Raw genomic sequence first — 20,734 nt, forward strand, 5'->3', positions numbered from 1 at the left:
ACCCACTAAGAGTGACAGAGCTATAGCAATCTGGAGAGAGGCAAGCAGAGGCACAAGCCTTCTGGGATGCAGGGGAAAATCAGAGTCCTGCAGGATGGCAATCAAAAATAGAAATGCCCTCCCCTCCCCCAAGAAGGTATTCAACAAACAGATAACACGGGAAATTTATAATTGTGCAAAGCTGCGTTATCCACCTTTTCTCACGCAATAAACCAGAAAATGTTTACTGCACGAGCAGAGCAGGAGCTGTAATGCTGTAAAAATGTGAGTGCTGGGGAGCCATCTGCTTGTTGCCTCGAGTCTGGAGCAGGGGCTTTGTGCTCCAGCACATTGCATGGATATGTGTGCATGTGTGTGTGCAGGGGCACTGCCTGAGCCCAGCCCATGGCGTGGCTCCCTGTACCTTTGCTTGTGCCCTGAGAGCACACTCAGCATTCACATGAGCTGTGATTGCTGACAGGAAGGCCCTGTGGCTCTCTCTCCTCACCCCCATGCTTAGTTTTCCAAGCAGAGTGATGGAGAAGCTAACAAGCAATGTGTTGTCATGCACCCTTTGCCATGCCATGGCCAGGCTGTGCTCAGACCAAGAGGCAAGCTGCGGCAAAAGGAGCCTCATCAGCAGTGCTGCATGCCTTTGTTTGGAGTGCAGCAGTGGTGAAATAGCACCCATGGGACAGAAATGATACCAAAATTATGGTATTGCCCTTTGGAATTATTTCACAGTCAATGTAGCTTTCCCGTCCCCTTGGTGATATTTTACCCAGACGTTGCTGGAAGGATCACTGTCTTCTATTAATCCCTTTCTGTTGATGCACCAAATAAAATCCTCTGTTCCCCCTAGCACTCCTGCTGTCCGTTTTGCTTGTGAGCAGCAAGCTGCCACCGCCCATGGGCTGTGTGCTGCCTGCTGCTGAGTTATGGTCTGAGCACACAGAACAGGATCCGGCCACCGACTCGCTCCTCCGCTGCTGTATTATTGATATCCCAGAGCCGGGTGACTGTTGCATGTATAAATTCACTTTAATTCCTTGTGATTGCAGCTGTGATTACATTACGTGCCAGGCTGTGCTTGCCCTGGCAGCAATCCGCTGCTACAAGCCAGCAGTCTGCACACAGGCCTGGTGTAATGAGGCTGGTAAATGAGACAGGGCTGGTTTATCCACGTGGGACTGCAGGCCAGCAGGAATCTATTTTCTGTACATCCATACAAGTTTAGGGCCAGAGTCACAATGGTGGATGCACACCAGCATTTCCCATTACAAAGGGACACAGAATCGTAGAATCATTAAGGTTGGACAAGACCTCTAAGATCATCTAGTCCAACCATCCACCACCCACCAACGTTGCCCACTGAACCACGTTGCTCAGTACCACATCTATGCATTGCTTGAACACCTCCAGAGATGGAGATTCCACCACCTCCCTGGGCAGCCCGTTCCAATGCATTACTGCTCTTCCTGAGGAGTTTTGCCTGTTACCCAACCTGACCATCCCCTGGCACAGCTTGAGGCCATCACCTCTCATCCTATCGCTGTTTCCTGGAGCAGAGGCTGACCCCCACCTCACCACAACCTCCTGTCGGGGAGTCGGAGACAGTGATTAGGGCCAGGTAGGATTAATTGTGTGAGTAATGCTGTTGACTTAGATTCCCCTGTAAACATTGACAGAATCAGCCCCCTGTTACTCGACAGAACACACTTCCCAGCAGAAAATACAAACAAATTGCTCTTCGTATCATAACATTTTAAAATAAAAATATCAATAAGGAGCGAAGTGAAAACCGCATTTTAGATTCAACAGATTATTCAGCAGAAAAAGCGAAAACAATGAGGCTCCTCTGAGTATGATAATAAGCAAACACAGACATATTGCTTTTTCAGATCACAAAATCTCAGTACTGAAGATCAGTAGAAACCTAAGTAGAAAATGCTTTTTATAGGATTCAAATTCCAATTAAATTAGAGCAGATTATTCAACAAGAAAGCCTACAAAATGAAGTCTCGGTTTATGTATTGGAAAGCAAAATGCAAATATGTTGCTTTCCGGCTCGCAGGTTTCCAACCCAAAAGACAAACTTACTTTAAGTAAAAATGATTTCATTCAAATTCTGGGGAAATCGACTAAAGGAACTGATCCTCAGCTGAATTATTCAGCTTTTTTATCAACAGACTTATTTCTTCCCTCTTTATTCTTAATTTCCCTATTCATAAATCCCACTGCTTTGTCAGTCAGAAGAAATACTTTCCAGTATCTTTGACAAAGCAAAAATTAGCAGGGAAGAGAACTGCCACATAAACTGCAAAATACTTCCTTGCAAGGCAAGCCGTTTTTCTATTCCTGGAGATTTAACTCCCAAGGAAATCAATGGGATCATCTCACCCAGCCTTCCAGCAAGCTCCCTACCCTGCAGCTCCCATCCAGGGCATGGGGACGGTTCCCGTGCTGTCCCCACAGTACCCCTGGGGCAGGGGTGCATGGGCATCTGTGGGGCACAGCTCTGCCTTGGGAAGCTCTGCTCTGGGCTGTGTGATGCCACCAGGCAGAACAGCACGTGGTTGGGCTGCTTCTTCCTTTCTTTTGCTCATGCACAGTGGCGACTCCTTTCCAACGTGCACTTTTTTGGCTTTACTTGCAGCCATCTGAGCTTGTGTGGGTCGTGGGCGTTTCCAGGGGAAACACCAGTGATCATGAATCTTTCCTTTTGATCTACAAACATCAATCTGCGCCGATCTGAAGGAGACCCAGAGGTTGCAGTAAGAATTTGAGTCAGATAGGTAGAACTAAGCAGAAATCTTAGTTCTGTAATTTTATTAGGAATTGGGAAATGTTTTAACAGGGGGATTAAATGTATCTTTAAATACAGAACTTAAAAAGAAGGATGGGATTTGTTCAACCAACACACCAGAGGAACTGTAGAACAATTTGTAGAGCCTCATTAAAAAGGAGATGGTTCTGTGAAGCTCTTCAGCCTTGGCAAGGAGCTCTGAGCCCAATTCTTGCTCCAGCCCTCACTGCTTGCAGGCCTGGGGGGCTGCGAGGATGGGCTGGGACCTTCCTGCCACCCCATAGCATGCTGCTCTCTTGGGACTAGGATTGAGGTACCCTGGGAAGCCTGATCTGGTGGGGGGCAACCAGCCCACAGCTGGGTATGGGGCTTTGAGTTCCCTTCCAACCCAACCGTTCCACGATTTTATGGTTCAATGAACCTACGAACCCATGATCCTATAATCTGTAGTCACTGCGGAAGAAATGTCCATCAGTCTTTCCTGCTCTGAAAAGAAGGACAAAGTGAAGGGACAGCGTTGTCTGTGTGTGGGAGCTGGGGAGGGGGAGAAAAGGATGGGAATGGAGGGAGGTGAAGGGCTGCTGCCTCCATCTCACTTCCCATTAGGGCAGCTGGAATAGGTCCTGGCGTCCCCTCTGTGCAGAGTGTAATGGGCTTTGTGCAGAGCTCCCTGCTCCACCAGGAGGGAATGAGAAAGCAATGTCAAAGATATGTTGGAAATGTCAACAGAAAGGCCCTGCAAGATTGACTGCAATCTCGTGAAATATTTAATTCTTTCACTCCTTATGAAGAGAGACGTTAGTCGGGATGAAAGATTCATGCAGGGGGAGCAGGGCACGAGAAGAGGGGGAGAAATGTGGGAAAGGAGGGGAGCAGCTCTCCCATGGCTGCTGCCCTGCCCGGCTGCTGTTTGATCTGCCTGCCTGCTCCTCTGTGCTGGATGTTGCTTCATTATCTCAGCCTGGTTTATTTCCATCAACGTATTTTCCCCTTTCTACTGCCTTTATCTTCACACAGATGCCGATTGCCAAGTGCTGCTCACCTGTGTGTTAGCCACCACGTCCTGCCCCCATGCCCAAAGCACTGGGGCCACAGGGAGAGGGGTGGCGCCCCCTGGACTCCCCCAGAAAGCAGAGCCTAGCAGAGCCCTCTGGCTCCTGTTGTGATATCTGCAGCCACGATAATCATTGTGAGGTTGTGCAAGCACAACCAGAGCCCACAGAGGAAGGTTCTCCCCAGCTCTACAGTTCTGGAGATGTAACAGGGAGGAGTTCCCACCAGTGACAGCAACAGAGATGTAAAATTCGAAAGTAAAAAAATAAAAAAAAAAATTGTCTTGAAAAAGAAAACCCTTTTGATTCCGCTGAATAGGGTTCTTTAAATAATTTCAAAACATTTTGATAGTTGCTTTTCATTTCTAGTTCTTTCTGCAAAACTATATATTACCTTGGATTTATTAACCTAAAAAAAAAAAAATAAAAAATTGATTTTCTTTCATTTTGAATGTGTCAGAAATGGGACATTCTGACCCCTCCGAGCCTTTCTCCGGAATTTTTTTGCGAAGTGGGTAATTTGTCACAATTGATCCCTTTTTTTGGAAGGCTTTGAATTGCTACAAACTGATATTTACCGATGAGAACACATTCAGGCAGCAAATTCCCCAGCAGGTTCTGTGCAGGCGGTGGCTGTGATTTCAGGGCTGTGGTGCCCGGGTGGGAGCGCCGGGTACCCCTGGATGCCCCCTCTTCCCTTGCAGCTCCACCACGACCATGTGCACCACCATCGTGGGCGGCCATCGGCAGCGTTAAACCTTGATAAATGCCTTTAATATTTAATTGGTCTTTAAAAAACATAAATAGGCAGGCTATTAAATGCAACTCCTCAGGCAGAGTGAGATGAGTGTGGTACACAGCAACCGGCAGCGTCTTGCATGATGCACTTAGTGTGGTTTGGAATTAAGGGCTGAGGATATATTTCCTTCTCTTTGGTATGCTGGTGGGAGGAGGAAGCACCCTGAACAGTATGCTTCCTTCCAGCCCATGCCATGTCCCATTTCGTGGTGATGGAGAGGTGCTGCATTGCATGTCCTTGCTCTCATCCATCCCTCAGGCAGCAAGCTCCACTGCCCCAGTGAGACACAGGCATCTTAGTCTGGAGAAGAGGAAGCACAGGGGAGACCTTATTGCCCTCTACGACTCCCTGAAAGGAGGTTGTGGCAAGGTGGGACCTCTGCTCCCAGGTAATAGTGATAGGATGAGAGGGAATGGCTGTAAGTTGTGCCAGGCGACGTTCAGGTTGGATATTAGGAAAAAATTCTTCTCCAGAAAGAAGAGCAGTGATGCACTGGCACAGGTTGCCCAGGGAGATGGTGGAGTCACCATCCCTGGAGGTGTTCAAGAACTGCAGAGATGTGGCTCTGAGGGATGTGGTCAGTGGGCATGGTGGAGTCGGGTTGGACTAGATGATCATAAAGGTATTTTCCAATATTAAGTGTTCTGTGATTTTGTGATGCTGTAAGCCAGTGCTTGGGGCTGGTTGATGCTATGGGTGGGGAGATAACACAGGGAAGACTGAAGCAAACAAGGAAAAACCCCAATTAAAACATCTTCTGAAGTTTACAGAAGGTTCAGATGATGTGTTGAGGGAAAATCTAGGTTTTTCAGCAGGACAGCCGCTCCCCCACCACTCGCCAGCAATCCTCACAATACAGGTGGGAGTAAGGCAACGAGCATCCTTGCTGCCATCCCCTGCCCACTTGTCCTCTCCTTCAGCACCGCCGCACAAGCGCTGGGTGAGCCTTCCTGCACCTCCAGGCTGATTTCTCAATCAGACGAGCACTTGAGGCTCCCAGAGTTCAGATACTTGTCTCTCCACGCTACACCTGCCTCTTCAGCACAAACAAGTGGGCTGGAGATCCCGAGAGAACGCGCTGTGCGAGGGAGCTGCTGGTGGCAAGGAAACAGCTGCTGCCTGCGCTCAGCTCCCCGGCGCTCGCCCGCAGCAGTGTCTGAACCACCACCAGCTCTGCCTAAATATGGAGACAGGCTGCAGGCCTGCAGCAGTGCATGGAGCTGCCATGAGTGCCCAGGGATAATGAGCCCATCATTCAAGGCAGCATGCAAGGTGCCACCTCGGTCCTGCAGAAGCTGTCAGCTTCCAGCTCTCTGCCTGCTCCTTTCTTCTTCTCCCTCCACTTTTATGCTCCCTCTCCTACAGAACCAAAACATTTTGGAGACTCTGCACTCTTTGCTAGCCTATTATTCACAAAACCTCCTATCTCCCTGCTTCAGGATGCTGCCTGGATCCCACCAATTACCAGCTCCCTTGATGTATAACACCATAAAACCCTTAACCTCATTATAGAAAATTTCTTTTGAATGGCCTTTAAAAACCATCTCATTACACAGGAAGAACTGTAATTACCTTTAACAAGACAGAGATATTGTGCGAGTGAGCGCGTTTGGGCTGTCAGAACAGCGGCGGTGGGAGTTCGTCTCCAGTCGGTGGCACCGCAAGGGCAAACGCTTTGTAGCTCCCTCCCCTCTGCCCGCCTTCTGTGGGCAAACACAGCTCCTTGCTTGGCCTCTGCTTCCCAGGAGAAAACCTGCTGCTTGCAGGTCTGCTGTCCTGAACGCTCTTCATGTCCGCTAAGCTCTCACAGAGCCCATCCCTGCTCCAAGGCACTGTGCAGGTGATGGATCGGTCCTTGCTCTGCGGATGGACTTGGCCAAGCGGTGTGTGAGGTTGGAAGGAAGGATGGTGTCATTCCCAGGGCTTGGCGTGGCACAGCCCATCACCATCGGATGGTAAAACCCATTGGTTTGGGGTAAAACCCATTGGCCCTTGGGATCTGGTGGCCTGAATGCCAGCATGCTTCTGTCCAGCTCTAGGGATGGAAGAAGCAGTTCTTTGTAGGCATTTCCACCTTCCTCTGCTCGTTCCACCTTGGCCACTGCTGACCCAACATGTGTGGGCCTGGCTATGCACCACCAGGACCTGGCTCTGCTGCTGTGCCACAGCTCGTCATGGAGGGGTTAAGTTGTTTTCCTTGCTGCATGCATGTGACTCAAAAGATGATATTTTTTCCAAACAAAATTTTTCCATCCCATCTGTCACTAATGTCAATGCACTTCTTTGCCCAGATCCTTTTTTTTTTTAAATAACTCTAAAATCTAGCATTATTTTAGAAAAATCTGAGTTCTTGTTGCCAGATCTGTGATATTTTCCCATTCTCAGAACGTCGCTGTCGCTGTGCTTGGTGCTCTCCTGCCATCCTTGCAACTGCTGAGCACAGGGAGCAGCCAGCAGCTGGTGCTGTGCCCCAGCAGCTGTAGGGGATGTCCTTGGCTCTCTCCCTGCTGCCAGTAGCATGGGAGCACTGTGGCTCCATGCCATGCCACTTGTGGAGCTGGGTACCCCTGTGCTGCAGCTCCCCATCCCGCTCAGCTGCAGAGCAGCATTGCTCAGCCCCGTGCCCAACCTTTCAGTGCAGTGCAGTGACGTTGGCTGCCAAAGCCACTCCTGGCTCCAACTGCTGCCTAATGAGCCTGTGGGGAGCGAGGGGAAGCGGCAGCCAATGAACATACAGAACGATGAAAAGGTCAGAGCTGTTCAGTGTGACACAATAAGGAACCAAAATTGTGAGGCATTGAGCTTCCGCTCGCCGTCGGTCCCTGGGTGGTGGCCAGGCATGGGGGCTGCTGGGCATCCCAGTGCCGTGCTGCATCTCAGTGCCACAGTGCATCCCACTGCAGTGGTGTGGCTGCCCAAGAGGTGTCTGCTTGCCCTCTGCCTGGCACCACTGGGCAGTGGGGCCCTTCTCACCAGGGTGCACCCGGTGCCCTTGGTGTGACAGAGCCCGGTGTCCTCGCTGCCTGCACTATGGGAACATGCTGTGGGCCCACCAGAACCTGCAGAACAGGATGAGGAAGCAGACAGCTGTGTGCAGCAGGCAAGGAAAAGATCTGTTTAAAGCCCGCTTATTCCATCCCATCAAAGCCATCATGACAGTCTCCATGTCAGCCCCGTGCCGCAGGGACTGGTATTGAAAATATCAAGCAACACTTGGTGCAATTCCCCTTCCCGTGGGCAGGAGTCAGTTGGAAATGACAATCCATAGAGCATGTAGGGTACAAAGGTGTAAGTTCTGGAAGTGAACACCAAGGCACAGGGGAGCACATGGCTCAGGGTAGCTCTCTCTGGTCACCGTGTTCCCCATGATGCTGGCTGCTGTGTTGGCCTTGCTGTGGCTGGGGGTTGGCTGTGTGCTGGCAGAGAGGATGAGGATGCCATCTCCAGGTCACCTGCCAGCTCCCTGTGTGCCAGCTCTCATGCACCCAGACCAACTGAGGGCGCCGTGCATGCCAGCCCAGCCTGGGGCTTTGTCCAGCCCTCAGCTTTGCTGTTCTGAGTGCTCATGTGTGTCCTGGGGATGGTGTTTTGTGTGGCGTGTAGTTCAGCGAGTGCATAATGTGTTGTTTTAGGGCTTTATTGCTGTTGTGCAGCGCTGATGTAATGGCATGCGGGGAGCTTTGGCACTCCTATTAGCAGCTGGAGAGGAGCAGAGGAAGGATGCTCTTCCTCTCCGCGCCCATCATCTTCCCCTCCTGATGCTCTCAGCTGTGATATAGTGGTCTAAAGGAGACAACTTGTCTCTATTAGCACTCAGTGCGGAACAGTCAATTGGATCGTTAGAAGCAACTATGGATTGGCCTTGTTTTCAAAAGGGATCAAAAATATTTGGCCAAAACCCTGTTGGAGCATTTTCAGCTATTGGAAAACCTTCTACTAGACAGCTTGGCTGCCCTGTACACAGAGCCCCTACCAGAGCCGTGCTCTGAGGTTTGTGCTCCTGCAGTGCAGGAGGGGCCAGCAGTGCCCTGCCATGCCTGTGTCCCTGCCTGGCTGCTGTGGGGCAGGAGAAACTGTGGGTCTGAAGGAGGAGTACCTCACCTGGGGCACTGCAGGAGCTGGGGAACGTCAAGGGAAACCCCCAGCAGCTGGTGGGGTGAGCAGGCTGCTGCCTTCGTGCTGCGTTGGGTGGAGTTGGGAACATCATCCTCTTTGGGGTTTCCTGGTTGTGGTTAGGACTTCACTCACGTTCCCAGATGGACCCAAGTTAGCTTCATCCTGGGCAGGACTGTTCCCTGCAGGCACAACCCCAGTGCCTGAGCTCGTGTGCTCCCTGTGCTGTAAGTCACTGTTTCCCTGCACTGGCTCTTGAGCACCTTGCAGGGTCAGGCCTTTTGCACTTAATTGCAATATCTAATTTTAGCGTAATGGCACTCATTCAATCTGCAGTTCCCGGAACGTGTGAGTGACATAGATTAGTATTGCAGAGGAAAAGTCAAGCCTCTGGTGTGGGATCAATAGATCATAACTGGATGGTGTTTGAAAATGCATCTTGTTAGCAGTTCATATTTTGGCGCTTTCCATACATTACTGCTCCCTGCTATCTGGGAGCAGCTGTGCACGTGGTGCTGATGGCATCTGTGAGATCGTGTCGACTGCTTGGGACCACGCTTTGTGGCTCTTATCTGGTGGAAAAGGCAGTCAGCCCAGCCAGGAACGGTGCTGCACAACTGTTCTGCATCAGTGGAGTGTGCTGGAGAAGATGCACTTTCCCCAGGTCCCCAGAGTCATCGGGAGCGATGCTGAGCTGTGCTCAAATGGAAGATGCTTATGCACACTTCCGTAAGCAGTGAAGTGACTCAGGTTGCCCACTCAGTCTGCTCTTCCCCAGCTGGTTCCCACAGTCCCTCCGGATGTGTCGGAAGCATCCTACATCAGACCTGCGTGCACCGTGCTCTGGGCAGGAGGATGTGCTCGGGAAAAATAGGCCACTGCTTTTCTCACGCAGGCAGCACTCAGTGAGGCTGCGCTAGGAGCGTGGGCACACAGCAGGATGGGCAGTGAGGGCGTCCCCTCCTGCACTCCTCAGCAGCGATGGGGATGCTAGAACTGCAAGCTGGATGTGTGGCTCTCCTTTTTGCTCGCCATCCTGTGTAGGGTTTCCAAAGCTGTTCAATTTTACCTCTACACCCGGCGGTAAAACCTCACTGCAAGCAGTGATGTGTTGGTGTCTTCCAGCTGGAGATGCCACCTTTTCGCTAATTCCATGAGTAATATCATCTCTTTAAATTTGTCAGCTGATTCAAATTAAAAAGGGACCTGTAGGATCGGAAAGAACCTCATCCTCCCTTCGGGGGCTACCTTGCTCCTTGTTTGGGTTGGTTCTGCAGCCCGATAATTCCATCAGAAGGTCTCCTGCGACGCTGCAGTAGCCCTTGGATGCTGTTCAAGTGCATCGTGGCCCCCGGCGTGCGCTCATTGCCTCCTAATTGCTCTAAATAAGTTGGGAATGATGAAATTAAAGTGCCATTGATATCAGGCAGCCCTGGCACACCGCAGTGTGAGGGAGGCGGACAGATGGGGAGATGTTTGGGTAATAGGAATTAGATGTGGTTGGTGCCCTGTCCGGGACCCTTCGCTGGGCAGGGCACGTTCTCAGCTGCCCAGCTGTAGTATTATGTGTTATGCAGGGGAGGAGCGTGGTGGCCCAAGTCCTCCACCCATGGAGGAGGCTGTCCCTGGGGCTGCACTCGAGGACATGCTGCTGCCTGTGCTGCAAGCTTACAGGTGTCCCTGGGCTCATCATTGTGCAGTTTGTGGCTTTGCTGCAGCCAACGAGCTGCAGCCACCTCCCTGTTGGCCAGCACAGCCCTTAGCCCCGGCCTCCCTTTACAGCAGGGATCTCTGCTCTGCTGGGTGTTTTGGGGACAGCCTTTTCAGCCCGTAGCACAGCGGGCTGTGGGGTTGGTGGCTGCCACCCCTTCTCGGCACCCAGCCCCTCTGTGCCACATGCCTGGCCGTGCCGAATTATTGATGAAAGCCATGTGTGCTCTGGTCAGCTGCAACCTTGGGCTTCCTTCTGGGTGCACCTCTGCCTTGTGCTGCCTGGAGCTGAGCTAATCCCTTCTGACTGCTCTCACTCATGCACCTGCCCATCCCTGCTCCTTCCTGCTCTCTGCTTCCCCTCCACCACCTCCAAGAGGTGACTGCTGCTGTGCCAGCACTGTCTCCTGTTCCCCTGCATGGCTGATCCCAGGACAAGTCCCCCCTGCACTGCAGTGCCTGTAGGGCAGCAGGAGAAAGGCAGAGCTGATCTCACACCCGTTCCTCACGGTTTGGGTTCACAGAACACTGCACCCAGGGAGGAATGCACTCACCGTGGCTACCCCTAGCAGCTGCTTCTCTGCATTCTGGGCTGTAAACGTCCCCTTAATTTAGTGCCTGCACTGCACTAAAGCAGCAACCTTAGCACAGCCTCTGCATAACAACCACAGAGGCTGGGGATCCTTTAGTGGCACGTGGCAGCTCCACATGACCATTGCAGCCCCGGTGTCTGAAGCCCTTGCCCTGTCCCAGTGGAGGTGACAGCAGGTGACAGGAGGGGCTGGTGCTGCTGCCACACTGTCCCAGTGCTGTGCTGCCCAGGGTTTGCTTTTGGGAAGAAACTCCTGGTCCAGCAGTGATGCTAACTGAGTCCAGGCGGGCAGGCCAGGCCCAGCAGCAATGTGCTTGATTCCCAAACATTTCTTCTGGACAAATGCTGTAGCAAAAGGTGTTTTTTTTTTTGCTACACAGGAGAGAATAACAGCCCTGACCTTGAGGAGAGAAACAATGAGGGCTCTGAGTTCTCTTTCCCTTTTTTTTGTTGCTATTTTCCTCACAAAATATTCAAGTTGAGAGGGATTTCTGCTTAAACAATTTATGCCCAGTGGATGGATTTATTTCATTCAGCTGCCAGCCACAAGAAAGCTGCTCTATTCCCTGTGGCACGGCATTTCTTTCCATACTCATAAATACTCTGTGCTAAGTACAACTCCATTCCAGCAGGCAGGACAGCACAGGGCTGTGGCCCCATGCCCACTCACCATGCCTCCCTGCCTGGCCCAGCTCTGCTCCCTCACCATTTCCTCCTCCTGGGGATGAAAGCTGTGCACAAATCGCTTTTGTCCATGTCCTTGGCACCAGAGCTGCTCTGTGGGCAGCATGTCCCATCCCACCTGGCTGCTGCCTCCCACGCTCAGCCCAGAGCCTGCTGCCTGCTTTGGGCAGGAGATGAGCAGGGTGCTCTTTCAGGTCGGCTGGGAACTCAGCACTGTTCCTGTGAGGGAGGAGGGGAATGCGAAGGCTCACTTTGGGATCGGAGTGATTCATTGGAATGAGTGCATCAGAAATGCAAAGCGAGTTCTAAGGCTTGACGGCAGCGTGTGGAGCTGGGGTTAAAAAAGGAGATTCTCGGATTGAAAGGTGGGCTCAGGGGGAGGGAAAGAGGGAGAAAGAGGGAGACAGTTTCTTTTAAACATGTCAAAGCCAGCCGGTTTTAATGCTGCTGATGAATGACATGATATTCTTTCCTGGAGCACAGCTCTGTGCAGTGGGGCGCGTTTGGCAGGATGGGCATCACTCCATGGTTCGGTCAGCCCCCCCAGTCTGCTCCCCAACCCTTTGTGCCCTCATCTCAGTATCTCCTTCTGGCCTGCACCCCCCAGCTGGGACCTCGTGCCTTGTCCCATCGCTGCTGGGTGGGTTACACCAGCACCCACATGCCGCAGCTCCTGGGCTAGGGAGGTTTAACTAGGCAGCTCAAGGTGCCACATCCCTCCCTGTGGGCAGCACTCCTGCTCTCCAGCTCTTCATTCCCAGCCTGCTCACCTCTCCATGCATTGCTCCAGGAACAGATGGGTTTAATTTCCGCCTGCCGCCCCTGCGCTTTGCGGGAGGCTCGAGCTTGGAGCACGTCTGCTCCTACTCCACGTGACAGTCTCAGGCTCCTGCCCAGCCCTGAGCTTCACACCAGGACCCCACAAAGCCCTCTTCATGCTGGGGGGCTCTGAAGCCAGGCTGCCGCTCGGATAAACCTGTCTCCGTGTCACCTAGGCTGAGCAATGGCTGAGCATCGCGAGGCTGATGCTGCTGAGACGCTTAGGCTAAGCTCCAGCTAATCCTCTTTCCTCCGGCACTTGGGGCAGCAATCCCACTGGAGCAGCTCGGTGGCACAGCACTGTGATGTGCATGCTGGAGGGTGACGCTGCTTTGGGCAGCTGGGTGCTGAGCCTGGGACAGGGAGGAGGGAATGAGCCCTACATGTGTCTGCTGGCCGGCAGCTGAGGTGCCAGTTCTTGGTTCTGCAAGGTTTTATGGCATGCCATTTCCTCTCTTGGCCTCTTGTGGAACATCAGCCAGGCTTTATGGCCATGATGTTGGGTTGGATTGAAGGCTCTGTGTTTTCTGAATTTCATCTCATTGCTTCTTGCTGATGCACTGCTGCTTCTTGCTGATGAGTCTCATGGATCTCCAGGGATTGTTAAGGGTCTCTGTGCTGCTCAGAGGAGAGTGGGGTCTTGTATCAGCATGGGTGAACCGCGAGGGGAGGAAAAACACTGTGCTCACCTTGTTCTGCACAACACCTCCCTGCTATGTCCTTCTGCCAACCTCCCTCTCCTCCTGTCCCACAGGGCTCTGTTCCAGGGCTGGTCCCATGAGCCAGGAAGGCTTGCTCTGCCCTTTGCACCCGGGGCTGTGGCTCCCCATTCTTGCTGAGCTGCACAGAACCCCCCTCCAGTGCCCAACACAAAGCTGCTGCACTCTGCTGCCACGGTAGGTGTCTGTCCTTCACTGCCCTGTACAGCCCTGTACAGCCCTATACTGCCCTATAGTGGGGAGATCTTGATGGTAGGTGGGTGGTTGAACTGGATGATCTTGGAGCTCCTTTCCAACCTTGGTGACTCTGTGAATCTATGATTCTGTGATTCTGTACTGCCCTGTGCTGTCCTGTACTGCCCTACACTGCCCTATACTGCCCTATAGTGGGGAAATATTGGTGGTAGAGGCATGATTGGATTGGATGATATTGGAGCTCTTTTCCAACTTTAGTGACTCTATGAATCTATGATTCTATGATTCTGTGATTCTATACTGCCCTGTACTGCCCTATGTTGCCCTGTACTGCCCTATACTGCCCTGTGCCATAGGGTTCCCTCTCCAGTTTGCTCCACGTGCATCCCCACTGCAGCACGCACAGCGCTGGGGCTCGTGGGAGATCCCACCAAGAGCACAGAGTTTGCACTCCCCATAATTCAGGTTGCAGTCAACAGCAATTGCTCACGAATCCAGGTTGTATTTAGCAAGCGGTTTTGGCTGGGGGAAAAAAAAAAAAAAAAAGTGAAATGCTGAAAAGTTTCATTTTGACATTTTCAAAATGAAACCTTTCAGCCATCTGTTTGGAGATGACATTTCATTTTGAAATTTTTCTGTTTTTTTTTTTTTCTGTTTTTTTTTTTTTTCCCAGCGTGGTGGGGGGGGGAGCCACCTACAAAACAAAACGAGAGCTTCGTTTCAGACCAAACAACACATTCCCTTCAGCTCTGGATCATTGCTGGGGTTTGGAAGCTTGTCCAAAGGAAAAAGAAATGGTTTCCATCACCTGGAATTATTCCTTTCCTCAGCTTTGGCCACCAAAACTGATTGGAGGAGGGAAAAAAGAAAAATGCTCTGTTTTCCCTGAGAAGGCGTTGCTGCTGGGGGAGGTTGGAGGAGGTTTGCAGTGGGGTTCTTGCACTGGGGTGCCATGCAGTGCTTTGGGTCTTCTGAGCAAGAGCTGCGTGCTGCTGCTCCACTGCCTTCCCTGCTCAGCCCCTCTGCTTTGGTGTTTGTTGTTCCCATCTCCCATTCTTTTTCCTCTCTCCTTCTTCTCCCCCCCAACCCCCCACCCCTTCATCTTTATCAGTAGCTAATGAAACAGGCAGGGAGAAACCCAATTCGTACAGTAATTAAATTTACTTAGCGAGTATTCAGCTGGAGTAATGAGAAGTTTAATTCAATGATTAGTTTTTTTTCTTTCATTAATTAAAAATGGAACAGAGGCACGGTTACAGTGGGGCTGCATTGATCCTCCTCGTGGAAAGCTGCCCATGGATAGGGAGGAGGAGGAGGAGGAAGACTTTTCCCACTTCTCCCCATCCTCCCTTCCAAGCCCACCCCCAATGCTCTCCCCACACACAGGTGCATCTCTGTCCCCCAGCTGACCCCCAGGTCGCTCAGGGATGTGCTGGGGGGTCCAGCAGCCTCTCTCCCCTCTCTCATACCCCCCACCCCCCCTTTCAGCTGCAGAGGGGCTGAATGCTGCCTGTGGGTGTGAGCTTGAGGAGCATGTCCCAGCCCACGGGAAGGTTGGGGTGGGAGAGCTGTTTTCCTTCCTAGCGAAACAGATTTTGAGCTATTTAAATACATTAAATTCATAAGCATGTTTTTACTTTTTTTTTTTTTTTTTTTTTTTTTTTAAAGCAAGTCGTGTGTGATAGCAGAGGTGTGTGTGGGGGGAAACGTGGAACATTGGTTGTTTCCCAGTTCTCAGCTCTTCCTGCAGCTCTTCAGGGACATGGGGAGCTCTTGTCCTTTGGGGCGCAGCTGGACAGGTGACATTCCCACTGGTTCTCTCCTGCTTTTGGAGTAAGATCTTCTCTATGAGAGTTCATAAGGAGGTGTAGAGCATAAGGACAGCAAGCAGCGAACCACTGGTTCCTCAACAGACGGATGCAGGATATGCTCCGCTGCTAGGGGGGACATGTGGAGCTCCCAGCTCACCCACTGCCCTCATGGGGACGGTGCCATGGAGAGCACCAAGCAAGGGCTGGGAGCAGTGCGTGCAGGCAGTGGGTTCCCAGGGCACCCAGTGAGGCTGCGGGGTGGGAGGCTGCAGGGTGCGGTGCAACCTCAGGCAGCATGACAACAGGGCTAATAAGAGGGCTTTTGCATGCATGCGTTTCTTGAGAGATGGCTGCAAATGATTCCCCAGTGCTCTGGCCCAAATCTGTCCTGGTAGCTGTCAGCAGATCGATGCGCTGCTAAGCACAGGTCTGCTTCATTTCCACGGGAAAATGGCTTCTCTCGAGCGGTTCATCCTGGCTCTTCTAGCAGCAGGTCCCTAAATTTGGGCAGCCCTGTTTTCCTCTCCCTTGCAGCCTGATTTATAGCTTTTTAAATATCATCTCAGACGAAGATTAAGCTCCGTTTCGGGAGGGAGAGGGGCGAAGTGTTCGCAGCTTTTTAATTTCCCTCCCGCTTGCCTCCTCTAAATGCCAGCTTACAGCCCTAATTGCAGCTCCGTTTCCCCACAGTGCATAAGTGCACACTGAGGAGTGGCCCTGGCAGCCATTCCCCAATACCCTGCCTTCATCTGACCCGGGTAGGTGGCCCATAGATGCTCTGCACTACAGCCTCGGTGTGTTTCCATCGGGACCACAAGGCCTGGCCTCCTCCCAGCTTTCTCACTGTGACGGTCAGGAGGGATGGGAGCAGGTTTCAGCTCGTACAGTACATCCCCATCCTCGGCTGAAATCTGTGAGCTGTCAGCTTGATGCGAGCGCCGCGTGAGACGGCAAACATCAGAGCTGGCTGGGCGCGGGCAATTTCCCAGGATGTCAGTCCTCGGGAGAGAACAAAGAGAGAGCAGTGAAGAGCAGAACTCGGCTTCCTAATGAAACAAACAAGAGAAAATTAGGATGATTCAAGCAGCTTTTATATAGCGGAGCTGGGGAGGGGGTGGTGTTCGCATCAGGTTTTGTCCAAACAACGTGATGGTGGAGTGTGCTCTGCTCTCTGTCCCATAGGGACCCCCAGTAGGGCTGTGCCTGCCTGGGACACAGCGTGGGGTCAGCTGGGGCTGCACCCACGTCAGGTTTGGAGAGAAAGGGATCAAAGAAGCAAGGCAGAGCTGGCTGCCCTACTCAAACACATGCCCACCGGTGTGTGATTTCCCCTCTGCTTCATGTTCTTTGCTCAAAGCAGAAAGCGGGCTGCATAGGATCAACCCGGTGCATGCAAAAAGGATTCCATGTCCTCACCTTGCCTCATGTTCCCATGCAAGAGGGGCCTGCAGATGGCTCTTCCTGGCTCTGCAGAGGGTGATTCCAGATTCTTGTTGCCAAAAGTAGGGTGGGCACAGCCTCACCCAGCCCCATCCCACAGCCAGCACAGGGCTCCCGGTGCTGGGGCTCCCCAATGAGCATCCTGTGGATTGACCATCTGCAGGGCTGGATGGTGCCATGGGGCCAGATGATGCCATGGGACTGGTTGATGCCATGGGATCGGCTGATGCCATGGGGTCGGCTGATGCCATGGGGTTGGCTGATGCCATGGGGCTGGATAATGTCATGGGAGCTGGACAATGCCATGGGGTTGGTTGATGCCATGGGGTTGGATGATGTCATGGGGTTGGTTGATGTCATGGGACTGGATGGTGCCATGGGGCTGGATCATGCATGGGACTTATTGATACCATGGGACTGGTTGATGCCATGGGGCTGGTTGATGCCATAGGGTTGGTTGATGTCATGGGGCTGGATGGTGCTATGGGACTGGATGGTGTCATGGGGCTGGATAATATCATGGGGTTGGATCATGCCATGGACTTTTTGATGCCATGGGACTGGTTGATGCCATGGGGATGGATGATGCTATGGGGCTGGATGATGCCATAGGGTTGGTTGATGTCATGGGGCTGGATGGTGCTATGGGACTGGATGGTGCCATGGGGTGGTTGGTGCCATGGGGCCGGTTGGTGCAGTCACAGGTTTTATTCAGCTCTGAGGCAGGGCTGAGCCTGAGTGGATTTTTAATGCATGAATTTTTAGTGTTTAAATGGAACAAATCTTTGAACCCGTGTGGTTTCAGAGGGATGTTTCTCTTCCTCTCTGAATGTGTGCTGTAAATGCTTCAAAAAACCCTCCCTCTCCTCCTGCTCTGGCGATACAGAAACAAACTTGCAATATCTCAGGTTTTCCATTAAGCCACTGTGTCACAGATTTGCATTTTTAAAGCAAATTTCCAGCATTGAGGTTATGGGAAAAGCCTAGAAGTGTGAACACCTCCTGCCTCCAACCTCCACCAGTCGTCTCTGCCCCTTCACCCAGCAGGGATGAGAAAACCCCCACCTAAATTTCTTTTCCACACCTCCCCACCCTGCTCTCAAATTCAGCCGGATCTCTCTCCAAGCTGCTCTGAGGGCTGGCAAAGCCATTCACATTTTCACTGTTTATTTTCTTTTAATAACGTGTTAGCATCTTGCACCACTAATATTTATTTGTGTAAATAAGCCAGGATGGAGCCCGGCTGTGAGCCCAGGGTCAGTCAGTGTCCTTGCACGTGAAGGGAGGCAGCAGCATGGATTGGGGCTGGGCTGGCTGCTGCATCACGGGGAGGTTATGGCCACGTTCAGGTGTTTAGGGATGAGGGGGTTGGCTCTGTGTTTGGCTTGTTCCATAAGAGTTTGCCATGATGGAATGAATGGGGGCTTGAAGAGGAAGCAGAGGTGGCATTAGTTTTAGTGGCATTATCAGGAGCCAGAAGCACATCCCTTGTGCTCTGCGTGTGCTCCGGGGTGCACCTCCCAATGTCACCACTCCTCCTGCTGCAGGAGGTGCTCCCAGCGTGCTCCAGAATTAGCATCCCATTCACCGCTCCTTGCTGTGTGAGCTCGGCGAGGCTAACGGCGCTTTAAAAAGAGTCTCTCGCCACTGAGATCAGCAGCTCTGACTCAGAGCACGCAGGGGAGCAGACGTGCTGAGTGAGGCAGCCCTGCTGCCGTGGGGTTCGCCTGGATAGGTCTCCCTGATGGCAGCCCCAGTGTGGGGTTACAGCTTCCGTGGCTTCACGCCGTAGCGGTGATGGTGTGGTTAGGGAGGGTGTGAGCATCGCGCTCAGCCAAACCAGCCGTGCTGCACCACTCATCGCCTCCACCCACACCGCACCTTCCCCTCCCTGAGCCCCTCCTCGCCTGGTGCTGGAGTGGGGAGCGGAGGCAGCTCCGGTTTTGTGAATTAATCAAAGACAATGCAAGCTCCGAGAGCAGCTGATTTGGAGAGCCCTTCGCGGGCGGGTGTGCAGCGTGAGTCCTTCGCGCGGCTCCGCCAGGAGCTGCAGCTCCAGCTCCAGCCTCATCCTGGGCCGAACGGCTCCTCATCTGCAGATAAAACTAACGGGAACAAAGGAGGCAATAATATCGACTTTCATCATTGATATTCCCATTTATCTCCGTAATAATTAGTAATTCTATTGCTGTGAGAGTACGGCTCATCATCTCCCTGTTTCAGGGGAGCATGTTCATGGCATCGCTGAGAGCAACCAGGCACGAAGTGCTGGGCAGGGGGGGCTGCTGGGCACAGCCTGGGGACAGGGGATGCCATCGCAGCACCTTCCTGGTGCGTGACGCAGCTCCGAGTGGTGACAGCAGCCCTCTGTCAGCGGATGCCTCGGTGGGAACCAGGGTGTGAATTTGCGTCTGTGCTTGCCCACCCCCACGATGGGTGCCATGCAGACACAGCCCTTCCACTGCCTAAGCAGTCCCGCCCACCCTCCTTTCCCAGCCCTTTCAGGCCGGCTGTGGGTACCTTCGTGCTTTTGGAGCCCTCTCTGCTGCGGGACAAATGCGGGCTGGTGAGACCCTGAGTTCAGGATCTCCCACAGCGCCGTGGCAGCCCCGGCCCTGAGCTGTGATCGCTGCAGGGCTGTTTCCCGCAGCACTCCTGCCCTGAGCAATGCTCTCCGGTGCGCAGCATCCCAAGCGAGCGTTATCCGTTCTGCAGAACCACTGCCACAGCAGCCGCAGGGCCCGGCGAGCGGCGAATGCAAATGCTGGGCAGTGTTTTTATTAGGATTTAAATGAGTTTAGGGCTGGTTAGAATTACAATACGATTGAAGCCAGGAGGGGCTTATAAAACCTGCACGGGTTCATACATCACATGGAAAACACAGCAAACCCGTGGCTCCTACCGGGCACCTTGCACAGCAGAGATGTGGGCACCCCGGGTCCACGGCTGCTGTGATGGGGGGGAGAGTTCCCCCGCTCCAACCCAAGGGGGGTGGGAGCGATGGGGGCTCGGGCTGCTGACGGCTTTGATCTCTGAAGGGTATAGCTGCATATTTGAATGAGAAGTGCACGGCTCTATTGAAAGCCCAGACAAAATGCCTTTTGTGCTTCCCCGCATGTTTATTTGCGTAAGAGGGTGTTTTGCTGGAGAAACACGGGCAGGAGCTCGGGGGAGAGGCGGCAGAGGCGGGGGTGAGCGCGATGGGAACTCGCAGTACAATTTCAGGACACTTAAGAGCCTCTTATCGTCGGTGGCGAGACAGCGACATCAGAGGCAGCTCCGGCAATTGTCTGAGACAAATTGCTTCATTTGATGCGTTGTTGGTAGCGCGCTGGTTAAGCTCCTGGGCTATGCATATACAGAGCACAAGAGACACGCACGCATGTATGTGTGTCTGTGCGTGCTGCCATCCCCACCAGGAGCCGTCTCCCATCGTGACCTTGCAGTGTGCACGGTGTCCTCAGCCCGAGGTCCCCATGGGGCTGGCAGGGGATACCCAGTGGTCTCAGGGGGACAGGATGCGGTGTCATGTTGGTGACAGATGCTGAGCTGTTTGTTTGGGGCCAAAAAATGGAAAGCTGGAACACGTCCGACAGCGTCACTCAGCTGTTTGCATGAGGATGTAACTGCTGTTTTCCTTAAGAAAGAGCAATTTTGGTTGGAAAGTTCCCTGACTGTTACCTTGGAGAAATGGGTGCATCCTCTGCCTCTGATTCAGTGGTATTTAGGAGAAGACATTTTAGTTCAGCTAACTAAAGGACCGCAATGATCATCTAGTTTCAACCCCCTGCTATAAAGATGCTTGGGGCATCCACAACCAGGTTGCCCAAGGAGGCTGTGGATGCCCCATCCCTGGAGGCATTCAAGGCCAGGCTGGATGTGGCTCTGGGCAGCCTGGGCTGCTGGTTGGCGACCTGCACATAGCAGTGGGTTGGAACCATATGAGCATTGTGGTCCTTTTCAACCCAGGCCATTCTATGATTCTATGATTCTAATTCATACCAAATTGTCAAAA

At 52.6% G+C, this 20,734-nt stretch overlaps 1 protein-coding gene across 2 annotated transcripts in view; it reads left to right on the top strand.

The window, feature by feature from the left end:
• Positions 1-20,734, top strand: part of LINGO1 (leucine rich repeat and Ig domain containing 1) — a 76,749-nt gene that overhangs the window by 24,280 nt on the left and 31,735 nt on the right. Inside the window, exon 2 of one of the 2 annotated variants that reach the window (XM_090148666.1) lies at positions 13,309-13,450. The exons of the other annotated variant lie outside the window; for it this stretch is intronic. The gene's annotated coding sequence lies outside the window, so the exon portion shown is untranslated. The remainder of the gene's footprint in view (positions 1-13,308; positions 13,451-20,734) is intronic. 2 annotated transcript variants of the gene reach the window in all.

Source organism: Phasianus colchicus, chromosome 12, assembly GCF_987193195.1.
Source record: "Phasianus colchicus chromosome 12, bPhaCol1.hap1.1, whole genome shotgun sequence".
In the NCBI taxonomy this organism is placed as follows: domain Eukaryota; kingdom Metazoa; phylum Chordata; class Aves; order Galliformes; family Phasianidae; genus Phasianus; species Phasianus colchicus.